Raw genomic sequence first — 11,214 nt, forward strand, 5'->3', positions numbered from 1 at the left:
TTTAAAAAGTCATTCTTGTGATATAGACATTGCCATCAGCAACAACATTTATTAGTGCCTTGTTGCTTTGGGAAGGCAGTGGAGAGCAACTTCCATCCATGTGGTGAATTTGCTTGAACAAAGTTGTTGGGTAGAGAGTTTCAAGGTTTCAGTGCCAGTGAAGGAAGGTTGATATCTGTTCAAGTCAAGATCATTTGAGATGTAGAGGTAGTGTACCTATAAACCTTGTGCCCACATCTTTGGATATATTGGGCTTTGGAAGTACCACTGAAGAAGCCTTGGAGAATTGCTGCAGTGTATTCTGTAGATAGTACACACTGCACACATGATGTTCTAGTTGTTGAGGGAATGAGTATGTAAACTAATAGATCAGGCAGGCACATAACAAGGATTTGATAGGTTAAGTTTCAGGAAGTGCTCAGTGGACATGCAGATCTAGGATGCAACTGATTATTAGTGCGAGAGATGATGATGTGTCAAAATATCAACAATTAGGGAATAGTTTATCCATTGATTAGGAATTCCACAAATTGGGGAGTGATTTAACTGACTGAAATGTTTGGTGATGAGACCAACATTACATTGCTTAGCTTGGAGCTGTAAACTGATCACTGTATAACACTGATGTATTTACTGATATATATTCTGTCGGAATTTAAAATTAAACAGAAAACATCCATCTCTTTATCATGGACCTTATCCATTGACTCATATATCCTATTTGTTACATAATTCTACCCACTTTCTACCCAATCACAGGAACCTTGTTTTTGCTCTTTCTTCATCGTCCATCCGTCACCACCCCACCTTTACTGCATGATAAAATTTGCTTGCTTAGAAATTAAATTCTACCTTCTTTTGGTGTGATAAACATATGTCATGAGCAGTATACCATTCAAATGGATCCATAAAATAGAGCAAAAATACATTTAAAACAGCACTATGGTTGTTTGTACATTGAATCATGTGCTAAAACAGGACCTGTGTGGTTCCCTTTGGGAATTGCTTGAAAAACTCGCGGCTTCAGTATCACTGCCACTCTGGTCAATGGGAAGAGCTCCCAGTGAAAGCAACAGAACATCAGCATAAAAGGTATTTTGGAGGTGTGGGAAAAAGAAGTAATGTTCTATGTTGCTTGGTTGCCATCCATGTGATTGTTGGCCCCTGATCGAGTCATGTGTTACAAGAGCTATTGAATCATTAAGGTGAGGGATAATTCTGCAGTCAGTGATTGCTGTTTGCAACTCTGATGTGATTTATACAAGAAAGGCTGCAAACAATGAAGGGACCAAAACTGATGTAGTTTCCATAATCCTGAGCATTGAAAATTGAGGGTGGCAAATGTGTGCAAGACATCAGTGTTATATTGCAGATCCTTTGGATGAACCCTTATGATCAATCCCTGCTCCGAGATTTGGATATGTGCACAATTTCACCTGTGACATCATTAGGTGGGCAACTAACAATGGGGAAATGTCAGCCTTGTTAAAGTGAATTGCACATGGAAGCATAGTGATCAACATCTTGGCAACATGACCATGACTTCAACAAGAAGTGAATGATTTTTTTCTCTCTCTAACCCTTTTCAATTCTGACGAAAGGTCATCAGCTGGAAACAGCTCTGTTCCTTTTCAGGTGTTGCCTGGCTTGCTGGATGAGTTCAATGTTTTCTGCTTTTACTACACATCTCCCATTAATTCTCAATCCCGTTTATCCACCTTCTCCCTATATCACTCAATCATTTCACTATACAGTAAAGACATCTTGACCTCATTTTGCTTTCAATGCCTTCCCTGTTAATCAATTCCATTCGAGACACAAGGGACCACAGATGCTGGAATCTTGAGCACAAACAAAAAGTCCTGATACAGGGTTTCAACCCAAAACGTCGACAATTCCTTTCCTCCCACAGATGCTGCTTGACCTGTTGAGTTCTTCCAGCATGTTGTTTGCTGTAATCAATTCCGTTACTCTATAGCCTCAACTTTTCTGATTGGTAATCAAAAATCAAAAAACACAAATCCTGGAAAGCTAAAGTAAAAATAGAAGATGCTAGATAAAGACAATAAAACCTGATTAGAAACTTTTCACCTATCATTTGATTCTGTCCCCAGTGGGATTTAAACTCTATCCCTTGGTTCACATTTGTTGACTCTGTTCGTGATCTTGCAAATACTAGGCAGCCGCACATAAAGCTGCCTAGTGCCAAGTTACCAATCTCCAATCAGTTAGGCATGTCCTGAGAAGGAGATAGAGAGTAATCTCTGGGGGGCTTAATTGAGTGAATTTGGCTCAAGAAAGGCTGGGGTTTGCCATTTGCCGTTTTGATTGTGACCGATGAAGAAACCAAATAGGGACAATATTTATAGAAGCTACAAACCTGAAGCATGGTGGTGAGGAAGGGTATCATAATACATTACATCATAATACATCACAGAAGCTCAAGCCATCAGAGTATTTCTGAAAAGAATCCAGTTAGGCTTGTGCTTGCTTTCATTCAATTGATAGGTTTCACTCTTGGAGGAAAAGCAACTTTATTATCATTAAGCATTTCCAAGTAAGCCATGGCTCAGCTTAGATGCTCTCTTTTCTGTCCCCTCAAAATGCTATATACCTAACTTTATCAATTCAATGTATACTAGGCCATTTTAACATTCCTTTTCTGACTCTATTTATGTTTGTGTCTTCTCTGAATGAGATCGGCGATGAATCATGAATGTTTATTTTTTTTTCATTATTCCATAAACCAATAACTGTCGTGAATGATCCATATGCTAAACCTCAGCCATCAACCACAAAATGTGTCCTAAATGCCTCATCTTCTCTCCCGTGTCAGTCTTGCAAATGCTGAATATTTAACTTAGACTTGTTCAGAGTGGAACTACTGATTGACTACTGGGTAGATAAAGGACTCCAATGGTTATGTTGGTCATTTTGTTTTGTTGGTCCTATACATGTGTACTTGTAGTTGGTATATATTGTGTTTCCTTCCTTCCTTCCTCTCCCTTCCTTTCCCTCCCTCCCTTCCTTTCCCTCCCTTCCTTTCTGCCTTCCTTTCTCCCTCCCTTTCCCTCCCTCCCTCCCTTCCTCCCTTCCTTTCCCTCCTTCTCTTCTCTTCCTTCCCTCCCTCCCTTCCTTTCCCTCCCTTCCTTTTCTCCCTTCCTTTCTCCCTCCCTTTCCCTCCCTCCCTCCCTTCCTTTCCCTCCTTCTCTTCTCTTCCTTCCCTCCCTCCCTTCCTTTCCCTCCTTCCCTTCTTTTCCTTCTCCCTCCCTTCCTGCCTCCCTTCCTTCCTTCCTTTCCCTCCCTCCCTTCCCTCCTTCCCTTCCCTCCTTCCCTTCCTTCCTTCCTTTCCCTCCTTTCCTTCCTCTCTCCCTTCCTTCCTTCCCCTCCATCCCTCCCTCCTTCCTTCCTTCCTTTCTTTTCCCCCTCCCTCCCTTCCATCTTTCCCTCCCTCCCTTCCTTTCCCTCCCTCCCTCCCTCCTTCCTTCCCCGCTCCCTCCCTTCCATCCTTCCCTCCCTCACTTCCTTTCTTCCTTCCTTCCCTCTCTCCCTCCTTCCTTCCCTCCTTCTCTCCCTCCTCCGACTTTTGAAAATAACCACAAACCACTCTTTAATATTGCAGAAGAATGTTTGTGTCCAGATGTGTGAATGCGCAATCTAGCCACAGCTTTGAGTGGTGGAGGCAGAGGGGGCTTCACACTTCCTTACAATGTAATAGAGGGATTGATTACCCTTTCCCACCCTCTGGCTGCCAGAACTTCTATGAATTTTGAAGGGAATTCACAGTTGTTTGGGCTGTGGTAAAAGCATGTTTTATTATGCTTCCAGCTTTTTGATTACACTTTGCAGCTGTTTTGGATTTAAAAAATATTCAAGTGTACAGAACTGGGACCATTGTACTATGCTCATTTAAAACAGGATCACACACATCTGGGAGAATAGAAAGTGTGACTGAAATCAAACAGTTCTCATGAACGGCAGTCAATGTTTCGGGTCAGGAACGTTGACTGCCTGCTTTTCTCCACGGATGCTGCCTGGTCTGCTGAGATCCTCCAGCATCATAGTGTTTTTCATCTAGATTCCAGCAGCTGCAGTCCTTTATTTCTCTAGTTCTCATGAAATGCAGCAGCAAAAGGGTTAAGGCCGGACGTGTTGCAAGGGAATTGAGAGCCAAAGATTGAGAAAAACTTTCTCTTTAAACAGTATTAGTTTACCCCTCAATATAAAGTCAACATCTCTGTTGGGAGTATTAGTGACTCCTTCAAAAACAAACCTAACCAAAACAGAACAGAACAGCATGTTCTTGCAAAGGGGAAGGTGTGAGGTTGTAGCTGGGTTTTGCTTGGGGCAGCTCAAAGGCAAGGGAGGGAGTGGACTGGTACAACTGGTTTAGGGAGAGGAAGGACTGATAGGAACAAAGATAGTAAAAGACAAAAATACCTACAGCAGATTTATCAGAAAGAGAGAGAAAATACCAGCAAAAGGAAAATAGTGAGAAGGAAAAATAGAAGAGACAGGAAGGGAAATAAGGAAAAGACATGGAAAAGGGAAAAAAATAGGGGAGATTAAAAAGTAGAGTACAACATAAGGAGAGTTTGAAAAGGAAAAAAATAAGAGATACAGAGATTGATGGTGACTGAAATCGAGGAAGCCAGGGGAGAAAGGAAATAAAAAACATATGGACAAATGCACAAAAGTTATGATAGAGACTCCAAAGCAGAAGATCCAAAAAATTGCCAAGGATAAATCAACTAATCACAATCAACAACAAAGGCTTATCTTTGTATAGATAGTAAAACATTCTATGACAGAAAGATCAGAAAAAAATACAGCAGATAGACTTATAGAGTGGACATGGAAATTGCTTACCTATCCGGGAATCGATGTTGGGGAATTTAATATTAGTTGGGCAAGTGCTATAAATGGGAAAATAAGTGCTTAACTGAGGGAGATGTAGGAACACAAAGCTCTTGTCTGATATTAAGTCACACTAGTCTTACTTTTAAGATCATGATATTTGTTCACTGTGGTTATTCTCAGTCCAGGAATATTGCCCTTTTTATGTACAGCTTGTTGAGCTTATATCTTAAGCATCAAATCTGGGAGTGCATGCCTCATTCACTGCTGATTGCAAATAATTAAAGCAAAGGCCTTGTATAAATATAGCACAATTTTTTGGCAAATTAAATGCTGTTGAAGTGTAGTTACTCCAGTAGGAATAGAACAGCTAAGTTGTGCAGCAAACCTCTACAAACATATTGTGATTATGACCAGGCAATTTTTTGTAATGATGTTGTGTGAGGAATAAGTATTGGCCAGGACACCAGGAATAATTGTGCTTCTTCCAAATTGTGCCCTGGGAATACTTATATCCACCCGAGAGACTAGACAGGAGCTGGGTTTAGTATCTTATCTGAAAGATAATGGCAACACATCCTCCTTCATCACTGCACTGCAATGTAAATCTAGATTTTTCTGCTCATGTCTGTGGAGAGGGTACTTGAACCCACAATTTTCTAACTCTGAGACAAGATTGCAACCAAGTAGTATCATGCTAGCTTATTCATATTTAATTCCCTATCCTTTAAAGAGAAAATCCTTTGTTGGAACTGAAATTAAAAGAGTATATCCATTATTTGAAAAAGAACCAACACAAGGAATTGAATTGAAACAATAGAGGGATTGTGCAGAGTACGCCAGTCAACTAGAGTCCTGAAGGAAGTCAAACAGAAAGCAGTGACTTGCAGTGCAGCACGTTCACTAACTGCTGCTGTATCATGCTGCTGCAGCAAGCTAGAGTAGACTCAGAGTTTTACTTTATTTGCTTAAAATTGAGTAAGAGGCTTTTTATGGTGTGTGCAGTTACAAAAGTCATCGATCCTGCTCAATTGACTCAGATTGGAATCTAACAGTTCCTTGCCTTAATATCCCATAACTGCAACTTAAACAGGTGTGCATCCTGTCCTTCTTAAAAATCAGAACATTCTTTACACATTAAATCAGTTAAAGTACCATATCATATTAGACAGGATATTATAATATAAGCAAAATTATTATTATAATAGTCAGCATAGTGTAATATTAATCAGGCTATAATATCAGTATGACTATTGGAACATAAATCAGGCTACTGTAATCAAGCTATTGTAATTTCACTGAGTATATGAAAATTTTGATTGGTATGTTATAATATTTGTCAATGTAACTAGTATTAGCCAGATGACTGAAATATTAAACTGGTTATTGTAATGTACTGTAAAATAATTTAATACTATAATATTAATCAAGCCTTTGTGATCTTAGTTGTCATCGAATGATACAAAGGAAAAAAGTATATTTGGCCCATCATTTCTGTGCTAGCTCTTTGATAGAGCTATCCACTGAAAAAAATAATGTCGTGTCATTATTGGTAGTTTACCAATCACTTTAAATCTGTGGCCTCTGCTTGCTGACTTTCTTTTATTATTATTTATTTTATAGAAATATTCATGATTTTGAATATTTCTGTCACTACAATATTGATTTAAATTACTTTGCTGGATGCAAAGTGCTTTGGGATATTCTGAAAGGAATGTGAAAGGTATTATATTAATTCAAATCATTCTTTTATCAAATATCTTCTCATGCTTTCTCACTGTAAATGGATCAACCCATGTTCTCTATTCTCTGCATAACTGAAGTCCCTCATCTCTTCAACTATTCAAGTAATTCACTTGTAAATCTATTGTAAAATCAGTCAGAATTCCATAATACATAGAGAGTGGTGGGTGCCTGGAATGCACTGCCAGGGGTGGTAGTAGAGGCTGATACAATAGGGATATTTAGAAGACTCCTAGATATGCACATGGATGTCAGAAAAATGGAGGGTTATGGGCTGTGTAGGAGGGAAGGATTAGATTGATCATGGAGTAGGTTTATATAGGTTGGCACAACATTGTGCGCCAAAGGGCCCATACTAAGGTGTACTGTTCTATGTTCTATGTTCTAATATCATAATAGAATATTCCAGTAATTATCAGTACCTGTGTGGCATAAATGATGCAGATATCTTTGTGATCTCTCACTTGGACCATAATATAGTCTAATAGGTGCCTGTGCTTGCACATGTGGTGTTGACACGAAATCTTGTGCTTGTCCCTCTGACAAAACAGGGTGTTCAATATGACGACATATTCCAAGCATTTTGTCAGGAAAAGAACCCCATTGACATTAACCTTCCAGCTCCTTTCTTGCTAATCATACCTTGTCAGAAGCTTGTGTCCTTTCTGATCCTGGTGTTGATGTTGAATGTTGATGTCAGCTTGTCCCCCTCTGGAATATGAACTAAAATTTTTTTCAAATCCTCCTTGGCCTCATCCAAAGCTTCCAAGATTGGGACATAAGCACTAATGACTGTCAAATGTTGGTTTTGTGTTAGAATGAGCTGAAGCATAATAAAGCATTCACTATCTCTGCAGGGGTAGTCGCTGAGACACCGACAAGCTTATTTTTGATGGTGAAAATGTGAAAATGAAATCCCTCTTCCAGTTTGCCTCTCCAGACAAAGGTGTATCCACCAGCTTATTCTTTAAAACAGCCGTTTTCTGCTGAGATGTCAATAATAATTTTTTAAAATTTTGAAGTAAATATTATTCAGAAACATATATACAAGAAATATAAAATACAAAAAACAGTGCATTACTTTCTTTACATTCATTGTGTCATTCAGTCTATACATTCTTAGTGTTATTGGTTCTATACATTTGCAGTGTGAGCACCATCGGTATGCAGAGCACCATTGTCAGCCATGTGGGGTTGTTAATCCCTCCTATAGTCATCATGCTCCACAGAACCCCAATCAACCAATGAACCAAGCAATGCCCCTCTCACCATTGACTGCAACTTGGATGGAACGTAACAGAATACATCGCTGCAGTACTGTGGCAGGCAGCCAAATCTTGTTCACTGTTGTCTTATGAAACAGAATTCTAGTGCGCCTAAAAATATTAAATAATATTGCAGAAATTAGTTTACATTTATTTATGCAACCTGGTGACCTCCATTTTTTCTTTCAACTATTCCACATCAGTGTGCTCTCCCAGGCCGACATCCCCAGCAATGAGGCACTGGTTGCAGTCAGTCAGGTGGGTTGAGCAGGCCACATCATTTGCATGCTTGACACCATATTCTCTGAAACAGATACAGTATTCCAACCTCTATTACAGGAAGAGATTACCTTCCTGAGAAGGAGCAATTGGGATGGTGTTGAGAACTCGGATACACAGAAGCACACAGAAAAGGACAGGGAAGCCCTGTGTAAATGGCCGTAGGAGTGCTCCAGCTTACAAATTGTCACATCAGAACCCGCAAAGCCAGAATGGAAGCAAACCATCCTCAATTCCAAGGGACTCCTTAAGAGGAAGAAGAAGAATTTAATATAAATAAACCTGAATATTAATCAGGCACTGTGATATTAATTAGAATATTGTAATAATAGCGGTGATGCTGTGTACCAGATATTAATGTCATGATAAAAGTGCTAGTACTCTGTAATATTATTTTAGTACTCTTTAATACTGGTTAAGACGCTATATTGTCAATCACATGCCGTAGCATTAATCAGTCTACTGTAATACCAGTAATGTACACTATCCAAAATTTAGTAGCAAGTGTTGCTGCTTGTTTCCTGTATTTTGCCAGGTTGTTACTGAGTACAGATTTTCTTGCTGATCCCACAACACCTGTTCATTCTAGACTGTGAGTTTCTTTGAGTTTCTAAATTCATTCATGAAGCAGCAAACTGGCCAATCAATGGAACAAAGAGGGCTCTCGTGCTCCATTGACATAGTGTAACATGGGCTGCCAGACAGGTTATGCGACAAATGTTGAATAAATAATTGTGGAAGAGTGATCAGCAGTTCATTTGATGCAGATTTTTGAAACCAGATGTTGCTGTCACCTGGTAATTTAGCATGCCACCTCCTACGTTTTCAGTCTTGCTGTCCTGTGTCATGGAACTTGATCCTTAGTCCTAGTCCTTAGTTGAGTTTCACAATTGTGCTGCTAATATTCAGAAGCTGAGGGTGTGTGTGCTTACAGATACAATGGAACAGATTGACACAAAGGGCTATATCAGCTGCAGAAGGTGGCAGTGTTGCTGTGAGAGGTAGCTTAGAAAATTTGTTTTCAGATCTGGCAGCAGTAGCATAGTTCTGTATCAGTGTCGTGCATCTTTGGTCCTTGAGCAGCAAGGGATATTCATACCAAAGCAGGCCTTAGCTGAAGAATTGTGCATTGCTTCTTTGTTAATTAAAATGCACCAACTTTATCAGGTGCATATCCAGGGAATCCAAGGCATTGCTCTTGCAGTAGATAGATCCTCTTTAAGAATTTTACTTGGTATTTGCTTTCATCATTCCCTGTCCCCCAACTCACCGTTGATGTTGTTTGGGCCTATGTTCATGCCTCCAATCTACCCTCTCCCACCCCTCTGAAAACCCTGATGCAAGGCATTGCTCTTGCAGTAGATAGATCCTCTTTAAGAATTTTACTTGGTATTTGCTTTCATCATTCCCTGTCCCCCAACTCACCGTTGATGTTGTTTGGGCCTATGTTCATGCCTCCAATCTACCCTCCCCCACCCCTCTGAAAACCCTGATGCAAGGCATTGCTCTTGCAGTAGATAGATCCTCTTTAAGAATTTTACTTGGTATTTGCTTTCATCATTCCCTGTCCCCCAACTCACCGTTGATGTTGTTTGGGCCAGTGTTCATGCCTCCAATCTACCCTCCCCCACCCCTCTGAAAACCCTGATGCAATTTCACAATTTGCCCTCTTCCCAATAACTTGATTATGTCTCCAGCTTGGTTCTCCACTTTGTCCTCTGTGGATGTTGCCCATTTCATTAATGCCATCCATCTCCAACTCTGACTGATTAGCCATATCCTCTCTGTCCCTCTTGAAGTTCCCTTTGCCACCTCCTCCCTCATGATCCAAGAGTTACATGATTTCTTTATCTTAAGTGTATATTTTTTTGTGTGTCAGCCCCTTTTATTGTGGATGATATCTCTGCCCTTATGCACAGTGGAATATTGCTGCATGTGGCCTTGCACAAAACTACTGCTAAAGCTTTTGCAAACCTAGTTGTTCCTCAGGAACATGCCTAGCCATTAGAGCCATTCAATAAGGAAGAAAGAAAAACTATCATTTAAGTAGTGCATTTCAAATCTTCAGGATGCATTGGCAAGTATTTATGCGTGGTTTTAAAATGGTGGAGGCAATATCCACACAACAAGATCTCACAAGAGCACTAATGTCATAACCAGGTAATGCACAAAAAATATCAGATGATCAATAGGATGGTGACATAAGCAGGACATTGCAGATGAAATTCAATGCAGAGAGTTGTGAAGTAGTTCATTTTGAAAACTAAACTGATGAGAATAATATAAATCATACAAGTATAAAGGAGGTGCAGGACAAAGAAATCAGAGAAGGGTAGTTCACATGCATGTTTTTGAGAATGAAAATGATGAAGCTGCTTAAAATGCACACAATATTCTTATCTTTATAAATATGCAAACATGGGTAAGTTGCATATTGGAGCTCAACTGGAGTATTTTCCAGTTGAAATTCAAAACCATGCAGGAAGTCCAAATAAGTTCTATCAGAATGTTATCTGTAATAGGGAACCGTTATGTGAAGAAACTACCAAGACTAGTACTGTTCCCTGAGAAAAGAGAAGGTTAATGGGGCACGTGAAAGAGGTATTCAAAATTATGAAGTGTACTGATAGACTCAAAAATAAACAAGCTGCAAAACTTGATTGCATAGGGTTCAATGCTTGGGTACTTTGGGTGAGGAATTGGTTTCGGTGAATACTTGCAGAATCTATCATTCCATCTGCCATATTAGGAAGCAATTATGCACATGTGATTATCTTGCACACCAAAAGTAGATGGATTAGGATTCAAACAATGAGCAAACCTGCCAAAATATAACTAATGCCAGATTGCATTGAGGATACAGCAAGAACCATCCCTTTCTTCTCTGTTTAATGGGATCATCAATTATTTGCGGGTTACTTACTGATTGATTTGTGAAGTATTGGTTAGAGTAAGTTACTATTTATGTTTCCGGACCTAGCTACAGATTATGAACTATAAAGAGTGAGGTATGGCTAAAAAACAGAGTCTATTTTCCCTCCAAAGCTTCAGCAAAGCCCTGTTATTGTCA

This window comes from Pristis pectinata, chromosome 26 (genome assembly GCF_009764475.1).
Source record: "Pristis pectinata isolate sPriPec2 chromosome 26, sPriPec2.1.pri, whole genome shotgun sequence".
NCBI classification, from domain to species: Eukaryota; Metazoa; Chordata; class Chondrichthyes; order Rhinopristiformes; family Pristidae; genus Pristis; species Pristis pectinata.